This window comes from Ranitomeya variabilis, chromosome 6, assembly GCF_051348905.1.
Source record: "Ranitomeya variabilis isolate aRanVar5 chromosome 6, aRanVar5.hap1, whole genome shotgun sequence".
Lineage (NCBI taxonomy): Eukaryota > Metazoa > Chordata > Amphibia > Anura > Dendrobatidae > Ranitomeya > Ranitomeya variabilis.
In genome coordinates this window covers 247,960,654-247,973,995 of record NC_135237.1, presented here as the reverse complement: position 1 = coordinate 247,973,995, position 13,342 = coordinate 247,960,654, and the positions used below count along the sequence as shown (strand labels likewise).

The 13,342-nt window shown below is 44.5% G+C and overlaps 1 protein-coding gene across 4 annotated transcripts in view; it reads right to left on the bottom strand.

Annotated features, from left to right (window-relative positions):
* PTPN3 (protein tyrosine phosphatase non-receptor type 3) overlaps window positions 1-13,342 on the bottom strand; it is a 530,936-nt gene that overhangs the window by 197,008 nt on the left and 320,586 nt on the right. The gene's annotated exons all lie outside the window — the stretch shown is intronic.

The window sequence follows — 13,342 nt, the reverse complement described above, 5'->3', positions numbered from 1 at the left end:
AAATAGAGTGGAGTTTCCCCTATTTTTAATAACCAACGAAGGGAAAGCAGACAGCTGTGAGGTGGTCTCAGTAGTCTGGGAAGGTGCCAATAAACATGAAGGCTCCCAGCCTATTAATATCAGCTTACAGCTGTCTGCTTAGCCTTTGCTGGTTATTAAAAAGGAGGGAAAGCCCCCAAAATGATGTATAATCCTCCTTATTTTTAATAAGCAGCCAATTCTGGTGATTATCCTCGGCTTTTCCTGATTGCCCTGATGCGGTGGCAATTGGGGTAATGGTTTTGGGGTTGATGTCAGCTGTGTAATGTTTCAAGCCAAAAGGTTATTTATGTCTGTGAAAGACCTTGATAACTACTCTTTTAGGCTGGTTTCACATTTGCGGTTGTGTCCGCAGCGTTTCTTCCGCAAATATCCGCATGCATTGTGTATTCCTATATTTAACATTAGGGACGCATGCGTTTTTGATTGTGCGCGTTTCGCCGCGTTTGACAACGCATGCGTCATTTCGTCGTTTGCGGCTTGGCGCGGAAATGCAACATGTAGTAATTTTTAGAGGCGTCAATTTGCCGCCTGGAAACGCATGCGGTCGATTGAGCAAGGATTGCGGCAAAAAAACCGCATTGCTCTCTATATAAACGCATGCGTTCACAAGCACATGCGTTTGCTTGCGTTCGTGAACACATGCGTTCCACAAGAGAAAAACATGTCTAGACACTGATAAGCCACCCCCCACATACAAGGTGATAAAGGGAGGTAGTGGACATTTGCAGGTCACTACTCAGCAGACACTGAAACAGACGAGACACAGGCTACATCTTGGAGGAAAACAAGACACTGAACAATGTGAGTATATCCTAGCCAATGCCTTTATTTTCTATTTTCTGTCTCTACATGTCCTAATTTCTTGCATTTCTTTCTTTCTACATGCATCAGAATGTCTTCTTCTGATGAGGAGTTTTGTCCTGGGCCGTCGGAAGTCGAGCATGTCAGTGAGGTGAGTACTTGCCTCGTCAGATTGGTAAGTATTCACTGTCACATCTACACATGTGACAATTTGAATTTTTCATTTTTTTAGAGCTCTTCTTCAACTGCGGCACAGACTGGGCAGGAGCAGCAGACTCAAGGTCGGGTGGAAAGATGGCAGCGGGTACGTATACAAGGCTGACTGTTACTGTATCCTCAGTGTAATATTCTTGAATCTTCTTTTCTTTCCATTCCCATTTCTTAACTTTTTTCTTCTGGAATCCTTTTGTATGTTGACTTTCCTATTCAGGCCATTTCTCAGCATCTTTTTATTTTTTTTCTTATGTTAATTCACTAAACTTTAATGACTTTATTTAATTTTTAGGTTCCACAACGGGAGGATGACCTAATTGAAAATGACCTCCTCATCTCCCTGGTCCAGGAGCGAGTCCCGTTGTGAGACACCCGGGATCCACTGCACTCAAACAACGTCACGATCCGGCGCCTATGGAATGAGGAGGCCACAGCGATGTGGGATGGCTGGGACAACGCCCCGACTCGGGTCCGAAATGCATTTGGTAAGTATTGCACTGCAGTGTGAAGCAGCAGAGACCTTGGCCGTGCTCACTCGACTGTGTGTGTGTGATGAAAGAAACTCTCAGGAGTTTCTGTCATCACACACAGTTGTGTGAGCACGGCCCAAAGTCCTTTTTCTGACCATATATTTATTTATTTTTTTAAACAGTGGCCAAAGTCAAAACACGTTGGCGTTCGATGAAGGACCGCTTCAACAAGGACCTGCGTCAAGAGAGCCGTGTTCCCAGTGGTTCAGGAGCAAGGATCAGAAGATAAAAATGCCAGAACTCGATGGTATTTGTAAGACCGGTCCTTGCCCAACGAACGTAAGTATTTATCACGTGCATTAGGTTGTATTGTTTTCCCATAATGTGTATGTTTCTATTCCACAGGATTTTGCGTCTGGTTATTTTTTGGTATTAATTTTCTTTTTCCTTTTTTCCCAGCACATGGAGCACAACTGTTGGCCCAGGTTCTGGAGCAGTCCTTCATCCAACAGCCACGGACCCGTCCCAGCCATCCAGCAGCGCTGCAGCAAGTGGGCCTGCCACACTAACTGGAGACCAGGAAGCTGGTCCATCAGGTGTTCCCCTTTCCCAGTCCTCTGCCACTGCCCCTTTTTTTTGGGCTCCTCCCGGCAGCGGCAGAGGGCATCGGACAGGTCACTCATGCCCGAGTTTTGCAGTTGAGCTCGGTTTTACACGAAGCAATCAAGGCTTTGGGTGACCGAATGGATATTTCACATAACCTCTTGAATGCACGTATCCAAGAGGTCACCAAAAGCCTTGACCAAGTGAAAGCGGACCTCCAGAGGCCAGCACTTCATTTTTTTAACCAAATTGAGCAGGGCATGTCGGAACACCTTACTCCTTATCTCCAGCTGAGTGTCATGCAGGCCTGCAATGCTGCTTACGTGCAGGCTATGCAGCAGTCGATATTTCCAGCAGATAGTGTCGGCATATCCACGTGTGCCTTCACTGTCACGATTAACCTCAATGCCCACCTCTGCTGCATACCACTGCACGGCCACCTCAGTTCCTAGCACTGCCGGACACCACTACAGCACCACCACCATGCCGAGTGCAGTTGGACATCCCACCGCCACCACCATGACAACCGCTGCTCCTGCTTGGACCTCCTCCACTGACACCACGATGCAGCAGGACCCTGGCATGGCCTTCCGTACCGCCACCACCACGATGCAGCAGGACCCTGGCATGGCCTTCCGTACCGCCACCACCACGATGCAGCAGGACCCTGGCATGGCCTTCCGTACCGCCAACACCACCACGATGCAGCAGGACCCTGGCATGGCCTTCCGTACCGCCACCACCACGATGCAGCAGGACCCTGGCATGGCATTACGCTCTACAAGCGCTATGGACTCTGGCATGGCTGCAAGTTCTACGAGCACTATGGACTCTGGCATGGCAGCACGCTCTACGAGCACTATGGACTCTGGCATGGCTGCACGCTCTACAAGCGCTATGGACTCTGGCATGGCTGCACGCTCTACGAGCACTATGGACTCTGGCATGGCTGAACGCTCTATGAGAACTACGGACTGTGTCATGGTGCAGCCGGACCCTGACAGGTCACCCACCACTACGCCACGCCATATGAGCCTACCAAGGCTTCCCAGAACCCGGCAAATGCAAAAAAAACCAAAAAACAGAGGACTCTTAGTATTCCTCCCCCTTCACCTCCCAATGTGTCTGTAATGTCAGGTTTGTCTCACCCTTCCAGTGCGTCTCAAGCCTCTCATGTGTCAAGCCCCATCCCCGAACTTCCAGACCCTACTAGTTTCATTGCCCCTTCTCCTGCCACCTCTGTGTCATCACGGTTAGTCAGGCCTCAGTGCTTCACACTCCCCGTTTACATCACTCTACCCCAAGCCGGCGCAGTTAAATAAATATTTTTTGTTGTTAAAAAATAAATACAAGTTTTTTTGCCCCAATTATGTTTGGTTTATTGTGTCTTTCGCCGCCGGCAACACACACCGTGCGCCAAATAATAAACTTCGCCACACACTTTATTTTTTAGCTACATCATATCTCCACTAGTTAGAAAACAAAAGACTGCAGCTTTGTGTGTCTTTAGTATAGAGATATAAGGTGGGCCAAAAAATTAATTCATGTATTATCTCCATAATCTCTTCCTTCTGCTTAGTCTGTGACTAGTGTTGCAGTCTGAAGAGAAAATAGCGGAAATACAATGCAGAACAATACTCAACAGGTCAGGTGTCAAAAAACTAGTTAGGACACCTGACCTACAAATATCTCGCTGAGGATCTGTTTATACCAAGGAAGGTGACGGGCACAAGGGGGCATTCTTTGCGTCTGGAGGAGAGAAGGTTTTTCCACCAACATAGAAGAGGATTCTTTACTGTTAGGGCAGTGAGAATCTGGAATTGCTTGCCTGAGGAGGTGGTGATGGTGAACTCAGTCGAGGGGTTCAAGAGAGGCCTGGATGTCTTCCTGGAGCAGAACAATATTGTATCATACAATTATTAGGTTCTGTAGAAGGACGTAGATCTGGGGATTTATTATGATGGAATATAGGCTGAACTGGATGGACAAATGTCTTTTTTCGGCCTTACTAACTATGTTAATATGTTACTATGTTACCTGGTGAGTAGAGAACTGCCTTGTATAACCTCCATTTTCTCTTCTGTGTACGTAATCTATTCCACACAAAGTGAAGGGACGATGGTAGTCATACACAGCATATCTATGCTCACCTGCACAGGTGTCAGAAATAGTGAATTCATGAAGCTGTTATATGTGCATCATGAATTCATTATTTCTGACACCTGACTTGAAGAGTATAGATCTCTTTAGTGTGACAGTCATTGTCTCTTCAAGTCTCTGTCCAATGGATACAGCAGAACAGAATCAGGACGCAATGGCGTCAACAAGCTTACCAATAAAGCAGCATGGCTGCCATTACACTAGCAGTATGTGGCCAATGTTTTATATCAGTATTTGTATGCCAAAACAAGGAGTGGGACAAATATAGGTAAATTATGATATTAACATAATAACTAGCACCTCTGCCTTTATCACCCACTCCTGGTTTTCGATTACAAATACTGATATTAAATACAGACCAAATACTGCTAGTTTTAGGACAGCCTTGGTTTGTAGAAGAAAAACATAGGAGACACGGTCAACACAACCAAAACTAAAGTTTATTAATGAGAAATATTATCATTTCAGAAAATTACTGGTACAGATCGAATTACAACAGAACATTTACACAACATTGTCCTGCCATGACACACGTCCAATATCTGAATCAAAAAAGGCAGCAAATTGGTCCCGCATGTGACCAACTGCTGCAGTTGACCGCAGCGGGTGATGCTAGAAATCGGGCAGTGGGTGTGCAACTGGTTCATCCAGTTCAATGTTGGGTTGCTCCTTAGCCATTATATAATTGTGCAGAACCACACAGGCTTTGACCACCTCGTCGACTGTTTCCACTTTTAGATTTATGGCTGATGCAAGAATGCGCCATTTAGAGGCCAGAATGCCAAAGGTACACTCTACTGTTCTTCGGGCCCTGGTCAGTCTGAAGTTAAAGATCCTTCTAGTGTGGTTCAAGTCCCGACTGGAATAGGGCTTCAGTAGGTTTTCACACATCTGAAAGGCCTCATCCCCAACCATAACAAATGGCATCGGTGGACCTTGAGTGTTGGGGAGAGGTTGTGGCGGGGGAAAATTGAAATTTTTGCCATACACACGGCGGCCCATATCAGAGTTCTTGAAAGTCTGGGAATCGTTGCCACGGCCAAAGGCTCCAATGTCCACGGCGATGAAGCGACAGTTCGCATCAGCTATTGCCATGAGCACAACAGAAAAATATTTTTTATAGTTGGAATACTCCGATCCTGTTCTGGCAGGTTTGATAATGCGGATGTGCTTTCCATCCACCGCACCTAAACAGTTGGAGAAATCACACACACTCCAGAATTTTTCATCAATTTCAAGCTACATGTCGACAGTGGGTAGGGGTATAAACTCATCCCGGAGTACATTCCACAAAGCCCAACAGGTGTCCGCAACTATTCCGGACAGGGTGGATATTCCAAGCCGGTATTGGAAGTGGAGCGATGATAAACTCTCTCCGGTTGCCAGAAATCTGTAAGAAAAACAAACACACAAAAAATTAGAAACTATTCTATTTATGGTGAGAACATATACACAATAAGACGTATATAGAACAAAATATAAATTTTATTGTACAGAAAAAAGACAATACACCAAGATAAAAATAGCCACTAGTGTCTGGAAAAAATCAGAGTAGATCTGAGTGGCACCACATTGGGTAGGGGGCAAAAATCCAAAATAACAAAAATGAGTAAATGGCAGAAGGTAACAATGTTATACTAGGTAAAAACACCCATATATCCAAAAAAGACAGTCTGAAATAATACATTTAACAAAGAAATTTTTTTTTCACCATAGCTGCATCTATATATTAGAAAAAGGGTCACAGTATAAAGAGACTAATGATGACAAGACCGCCACATACTGCCAATAAATATCAAGGATACTACATAATAATAATAAAGATGCCTTACCAATACCCAGATAATGGTGCCACTTACCCTACGCGCGTTTCGGCGGCGTGCCTTCGTCAGGGGGAGTGGCATCACATCAATCAGATGTCCCTTATAAACCCCAATTGACCAATGATACGAAAGAAAAAACAACATGTGACCGCAAACAAGGAAAAGGGAAGTGCATGCAAAGGATGCTGGTAATTGTAGTTCTAAATGGTCATGTGTCCGATATATACGTCATCTGACTCTAATGGATATAGCCCAAAAAACTATAAGGTTACCAGTCTCATCAAGGCATGGATAAAATAACAAGTCGACAGCGCATATACATCTAAATCAATAAATGATAGTAAAGGTAAAACATCATGTGACCGCAAATGAAGAAACAGGAAGTGCATGCAAAGGATGCCGGTCGTTGTAGTTCTAAATAGTCATGTGACTGGCAAAAAAAATAAAAAACCCATCATAAGACTCAAATACATGTAATCCAAATGGCCAAGAAGTCAAACATCTCATGGAGATAAGGGTACAATGGCAGATGAACGGCACATGTGGCACTGATGGTACCGGTTTGATGTGGCGGACGAGGGCGCCGCAGCGGAGAGAGCCGCCCAGGACCTCCCACACGAACATTTATTATTTATGGTGTGGTTACGCTAAAAAAAAAAAAAAGGAAAATAACCAAAACATACATGTCAGAAAACACAAAATTTGGACTGTCATTGGTTAGATTTAGAATGTACCTTAATGTAACCAGCAGACGTTCCTCTGGTGGAATCGCTCTACGGAGCTGGGTGTCCTGTCTCCGTATGGCTCCTTGGACACGACCAAGCAGATCCCGGAACGAGTCTTGCGACATCCTTGTATATTCCTGGAATTTCTCCGGGTTGGCATTAAGCTCGCCATACAGCGTGTGATAGGCTCCACGGCTCTCACGTAGTTCAATAATGGGGTGTCTCCAAAAACGCCTACGTTGTCTCCTTCTCCATCTTTCGCGATTTCTGTCTTGCTCCCAAGCAAAAGCACAGGCAAGAAACAGCTTGATGCTTAAATCCAGGTTGAAATAAAAGCTCTCCATGCGAAGATCCATCATGACACAGGATACAGGAGCAAAATCAGATGGTCAGGGTTCTATATAAAGAAATCCCATAATACACGCCCTCTGTAGTCCCATTGGCGGTGTCTGGTTATCTTGATTTTTCTCTTGTGAAATTTCTCATCATGCGCACCAAAAACGCAAACGCAGGAAAAAAGGCATATAAACGCGTACCAATGCGGCGTTTTTTTAAACCGCATGCGTCTAAAAACGCCGCGTTTGCACGCATTTACATGTGTTTTTTCCACCACTGGCGGATGCGGATTAAACGCTGCGGATTTAAACGCTAACGCGAAACTAGCCTTACCCATTTATTAACAAAAAAAATAATCCACACCTGTCTGCCATAATCCATAATATGGAGGAGCAACAACGATCCCAGTCTTTTGTGTCCAGGCTATGGGAGCCACGTTGAGAGAACACCACTCCACAGACTGGAGCAACAGCCACTGCCAGTTCTCACGCTGCGTAGAGCGAGAACCCAGCTGCTGTGACGATCGGTGACATCAGTAAGGTTACCTCTGGAGAAGCCACTAAGTGGATGGCTATACTTGTGGGGCTCATCCTCATCTTTATTTTTGCCTCATTCACAATCATTTCTGATTGTAGTTATTATATTGTATAGATGACACTGTGTATATATGATGTATATATGTTCAGTGCTTCTTTTTTCTACTTTTATCCTACATTTTCACATATAGGTGGTTTATTCACTATATTCATTTATTTATAGGAAGTATTGCAGATTTATCTACCCGGTCATTGGTCAATTGTACTTTATCATCTCTCTTTACCTGACCCTGACCAGTGACTAGATTTTCTTAGAACTATCCATGTATTTAAGTGATAGTAATAATATTGCATATAGTATGAGGTCATATAATATTATAAGTAAATTATGGTGGTATACTATACTGTGTTTCTTGAGTTTTTAATATTTTCTGTGGTCTGTAGAATTTTTTGAGGGGCAGATGAGGTTAGGTGATTGTCTTATTTTAGAATGCCTAAACTAGAATGTATTTAGCCCTTATTGCTTTTTAAATGCTTTTAATTATGTCTTGCAGTGTTTTTCTTGCGGTTTAATAAAATTTATATGGAGATCCCAACAAGTTTCTACACACTATTTTTTTGATTGTATTCAGTTTATAGTATGTGTTTGGCTGATCCCAAAAATACTTACTGGTGCCTTTAGTACTTATTTACGTCAGTAAGGTCACAGCCACTGAACTGCAGTAACCTTCATAAATTCACCGTTTGCAGCGTGACAACTTACTGCGTAGCATGAGAACAGGCAGTTCTCATGATGTGACGAGTGTCAGTAAGGTTACCACTAGTGATGAGCGAGTATACTCGTTGCTCGGGTTTTCCCCGAGCATGCGCGGGTGATCTCTGAGTATTTGTAAGTGCTCGGAGACAGTGTGAATACTAGCACTGGTTTGCTGCCTCAGCCTATGGAGCAGTGTTCTCTGAACAGCGCTCCATGGACTGAACGAAGCAGACAGGGATCTTCGTGGGACCTCCATATTATGCCGGATCCCTGTGGATTACTTTTTTGGGGTAATAAATGGGTAAAAGAGGGTTATTGTAGGGGAGTGCTTTTACAAACAAAGGACTTTTCCGTGTGTGGGGGTTAAGTAAGGGGAGTGACTGACAGACACCTCTCAGTTAGTAACTCCTGGGCTTGATGTCAGCAGACATTACACAGCTGACATCAACCCTAAAACCATTACCTTAATTGCCACAGCACCAGAGCAATTAGGAAGAGCCAAAACCAAGAGCCAGAATTTGCACAACTAATGGATGCACAATTTCTGGGGCAGCTGAGGGCTGCTCTTATTAGGTTGTAACGGTCCAATATCCATAGCCCATCCCAGTCTATTAATAGTAGCCACCAGCCATTTTCTTAGGCTTTGCTGGTTACAAAAAAAAGGTCCCCCATTTTTAATAACCAGTAATGGCTAAGCAGACAGCTGTGAGGTGATATTATTAGCCTGGGAAGATTCAGGTTTATTGGCCCCTTCCCAGACTAATATGACCAGCTCACAGTGGTCAGCTTTCCTTTAGCTGGTTATTAAAAATAAGGAGGACTCCCAAACCATTTTATCATTTACTTATTGATTTAATAGCTAAAAACATGTAAAGAAAATTACACACGCAAAGCACTGAATATATATACACTACAGTGTAAAAGCTTAGGGTCACTTAGAAATTTCCTTATTTTTGAAAGAAAAGCACAGTTTTTTTTCCAATGAAGCCAACGTTAAATGATTCAGAAATACACTCTATACATTGTTAATGTGGTAAATGACTATTCTAGCTGCAAGCGTCTGGTTTGTAATGCAATATCTTCATAGGTGTATAGAGGCCCATTTCCAACAACAATAACTCCAGTGTTCTTATGGTACTTCGTGTTTGCTAACTGTGTTAGAAGGCAAATGGATGGTTAGAATACCTTTAAAACACTTGTGCAAGTATGTTAGCATAGCTGAAAACAGTTTGGCTGATTAGAGAAAGCTACAAACCTGACCTTCCTTTGAGCTAGTTGAGAATCTGGAGCATTACATTTGTTGGTTCCATTAAACTCTCAAAATGGCCAGAAAAAAAGAACTTTCATGAGAAACTCGACAGTCTATTCTTGTTCTTAGAAATTAAAGCTATTCCATGTGAGAAATTGCCAAGAAACTGAAGATTCCCTGCAACAGTGTGTACTACTCCCTTCAGAGGAGAGCACAATCAGGCTCTAACCAGAAAGAGAAGTGGGAGGCCCCGCTGCATAACTGAGCAACGTGACAAGTACGTTAGAGTCTGTAGTTTGAGAAATCAACGCCTCACAGGTCCTCAACTGGCAGCTTCATTAAATAGTACACGCAAAATGCCAGTGTCAAAGTCTACAGTGAAGAGGTCACTCCGGGATGTTGGCCTTCAGGGCAGAGTGGCAAAGAAAAAGCCATATCTGAGACTGGCTAATAAAATGAAAATATTAATATGGGCAAAAGAACACAGACATTGGACAGAGGAAGCTTGGAAAAAAGTGTTATGGACAGACAAATCCAAGTTTGAGGTGTTTGAATCACACAGAACAACATTTGTGAGACGCAGAACAACTGAAAAGATGCTGGAAGAGTGCCTGACGCTAACTGACAAGCATGGTGGAGCTAATGTGATGCTCTGGGGTTGCTTTGGTGCTGGCAAAGTGGGATATTTGTACAAAGGTAAAAGGGCTTTTGAATAAGGAAGGCTATCACTATTTTGCAACGCCATGCCATGTGGACGGCGCTTGATTGGAGCCAATTTCATCCTACAACAGGACAATGACCCAAAGCACACCTCCAAATTATACAAGAACTACTTAGGGAAGAAGCAGGCAGCTGGTATTCTATCTGTAATAGAGTGGCCATCGCAGTCACCAAATCTCAACACCATTGAGCTGTACGCAAAAAGTGCCCATCAAGACAAACCAATTTGTGGGAGGGGCTTCTGGAAGCATGGGGTGAAATTTCTCCAGATTACCTCAGCAAGTTAACGGCTAGAATTCCAAGGTCTGCAATGCTGTAACTGCTGCAAAGGGAGCATTCTTTGACAAAAGCAAAGTTTGAAGGAGAAAATTATTATTTCAAATAAAAATCTTTTTTTCGAACCTTTTCCATGTCTGGACTAGATTTTAAATTCATTTGGAAACTCATTTGATTATTAAAAGTATACGTTTTCATGGAAAACACAAAATTGTCTGGGTGACCCCAAAATTTTGAGCGGTAGTTTATCTCACTGACATCTTTCTTTCTATCTATACTATGTAGATATCTATTCTATTCTGATGATTCGGGCGGTGAACTGAGGTGCTATATATAACAAGAGGGAAGCAGAGAGCGCTCATGGAAATGTAGACTGTGTGCAGACAGGACATAAGTATCTAAAGGACTGTTTGGATTAAGAGTGACTTCAGCCATGATGGGAATCAATGCTGTGAGACGTGAATGGACTGTGTGAGATGTTAGCACTGAGATAAGTGATAGAGATGGTGTGGACTGTGTGAGACTGAGTTATTCACATCTTCTGAGATAGGTTATTTTGCAATTTATTGGTTATTAAAGTTTTGCCCTGTTCTCCAAATATTTCTGCTTTTTTCATTTTGTTTAGCGCTCAATACGAGAGAACCAGTAGTAGTAGTAGCTTTTTCATTGTGAGCTTGGAAGCACTTCTATTACTGCCTGTGCGATGTTTGCTCCAGATGCTCGCTCTGGACTATCGACCTCAGGGGCCGCTACCTCCTCCTCCCACAAGTCCCAAAACAGATTAAAGTCCGGGCCTATTATGATAGGGTATGGCAAGTCCAGGACCACAGGGACGTCATGGCTTTTAATAATCGTGATCATATCAATGATATCCCTGGACACCGGATAGTCCCTAGCGAACCCATGGATGCAGTGGCCTTCTATCTGGGAATCAGATGGACCAGGAGTGTGGCGCTCACCAGGGTCACTGAGCTCCCTGAATCTAGAAGACCAGTCACTCTCTCTCCATTGACTTCCACCAAACACCTCTTGACATCTTATCAGATGTATACTTGGTACAGGATACCGAACATGCTCTGTTTGAACATTGTTCCCAGCAACAGTCCTTCGGCACCTTCACTGCCGCCCATTTTTGGACCACCATTCCTATTTGGGTCACCGCCCCTTTTCGGGACTCCGACCTCTTTTGGGCAATCACCCCATTTTGGGACACGGCACCCTTTTGGAACACTCGCAGATGCCCACAGATCACAGAGTGATAGATAGAGCGTCACTGCAAGCCACTTCCCACATGGCTGCTCGCCTCCCATGGCCTCCCGGCACTGCACACCGATCCACACTGGGTATTTTGCACAGCTCCTGCTGCGGTCGCTCTTGGTCTTGGCACGCTCCTCTGACCCACAGCAAAATCTGGAGTGAGGGTGTTGACAAGCTTAGTAACCCGCCGAGTTACAGCCAGATGCTTGCTTCCGCGTGCTGTTGCAGGTCTATCATTGCCCCCAGCAATAAAGCTACCAGAGCGCCCCCCCACAGGCTCCTCACCGACTGTGCATGGCAGTCTATCTGCCCCAACAGTTCCAGACAGCGCGGCTCTGCACCGCTCCGCAAGGCTCTCTCTGGCTCAGCACAGCGACGTTCCTCACTGCTCTGCAAAGCTTTGCATGGCTCTGTACCACTCCGCAGATTTCGTGGACTTGCAGATTTCGTGGACCAGCCAATCCACAGCAAACCGCACGGAGTTCGTGGACCCGCTGATCCACCGCAAGCACCTGCTGTACTCCTCCCATTTACCTCCTGGACCGATGCCTGCAGTCTAGCACCAAAGGTAATGATTCTCAACTCACTATGGACAGGGGGTACTCACTTGACTGGTCATTGAGGTATACCCTGGGACACTCAGGGTTAAACAGTTCATTTGGTTTATTAAAACACACCATAAACAGAGTCTCATGTACTTGATAACGTGCAGGACCCTGTGCACCGTCTGTCAACCGCTCGGCTCTACAGTACCCACGGTCTTTGCTGAGCCTTGGTATGCCTAACACGTATTAGTGTCTGTTAACTGTCCGTGACGACCGCACAGGTTCCCGGATATCTCTTATCCACAGAGGTGTCCTCTCTGGAGGTATACCACAGGCCTCCTCTCTCTGGCTCAGCCTAGCCAGCACTGCCTGTGCACAAACACACAGACTCCATCTTGGGGGTATGTAGGTGAGTGGACCCACCCATCTCTCCAAGTCACTTAGAAGCCTTCCCATGTGTAGTAACACTCAGCAGTAGATCTCCTGAGCAAAAGAAGCCCATGCTTCAATCACAGGGCCACCCACCTCTGTGATACATACCGTCCATTAGCCACATAGCCGCTCGCCATACCACAGAATGTCCTGAATGTAATCCATCTATTCTATGCTTTCAGCTCCTGCTGTCATTTTACAGTATGAGGCTGCTGAATTGCCGGCTTTTCTTAGATCGATAGATGTAATATATACGTGTGTGTGTGTGTGTCACTGATATCTATATATCTATTCTATGCGTATATATCTATTCTATCCAGTCACTCAATGATTTTACATTACGCGGCTGCTGAATTGCCGGCTTTTATTCTATGTAATATATATATACAGTACAGAC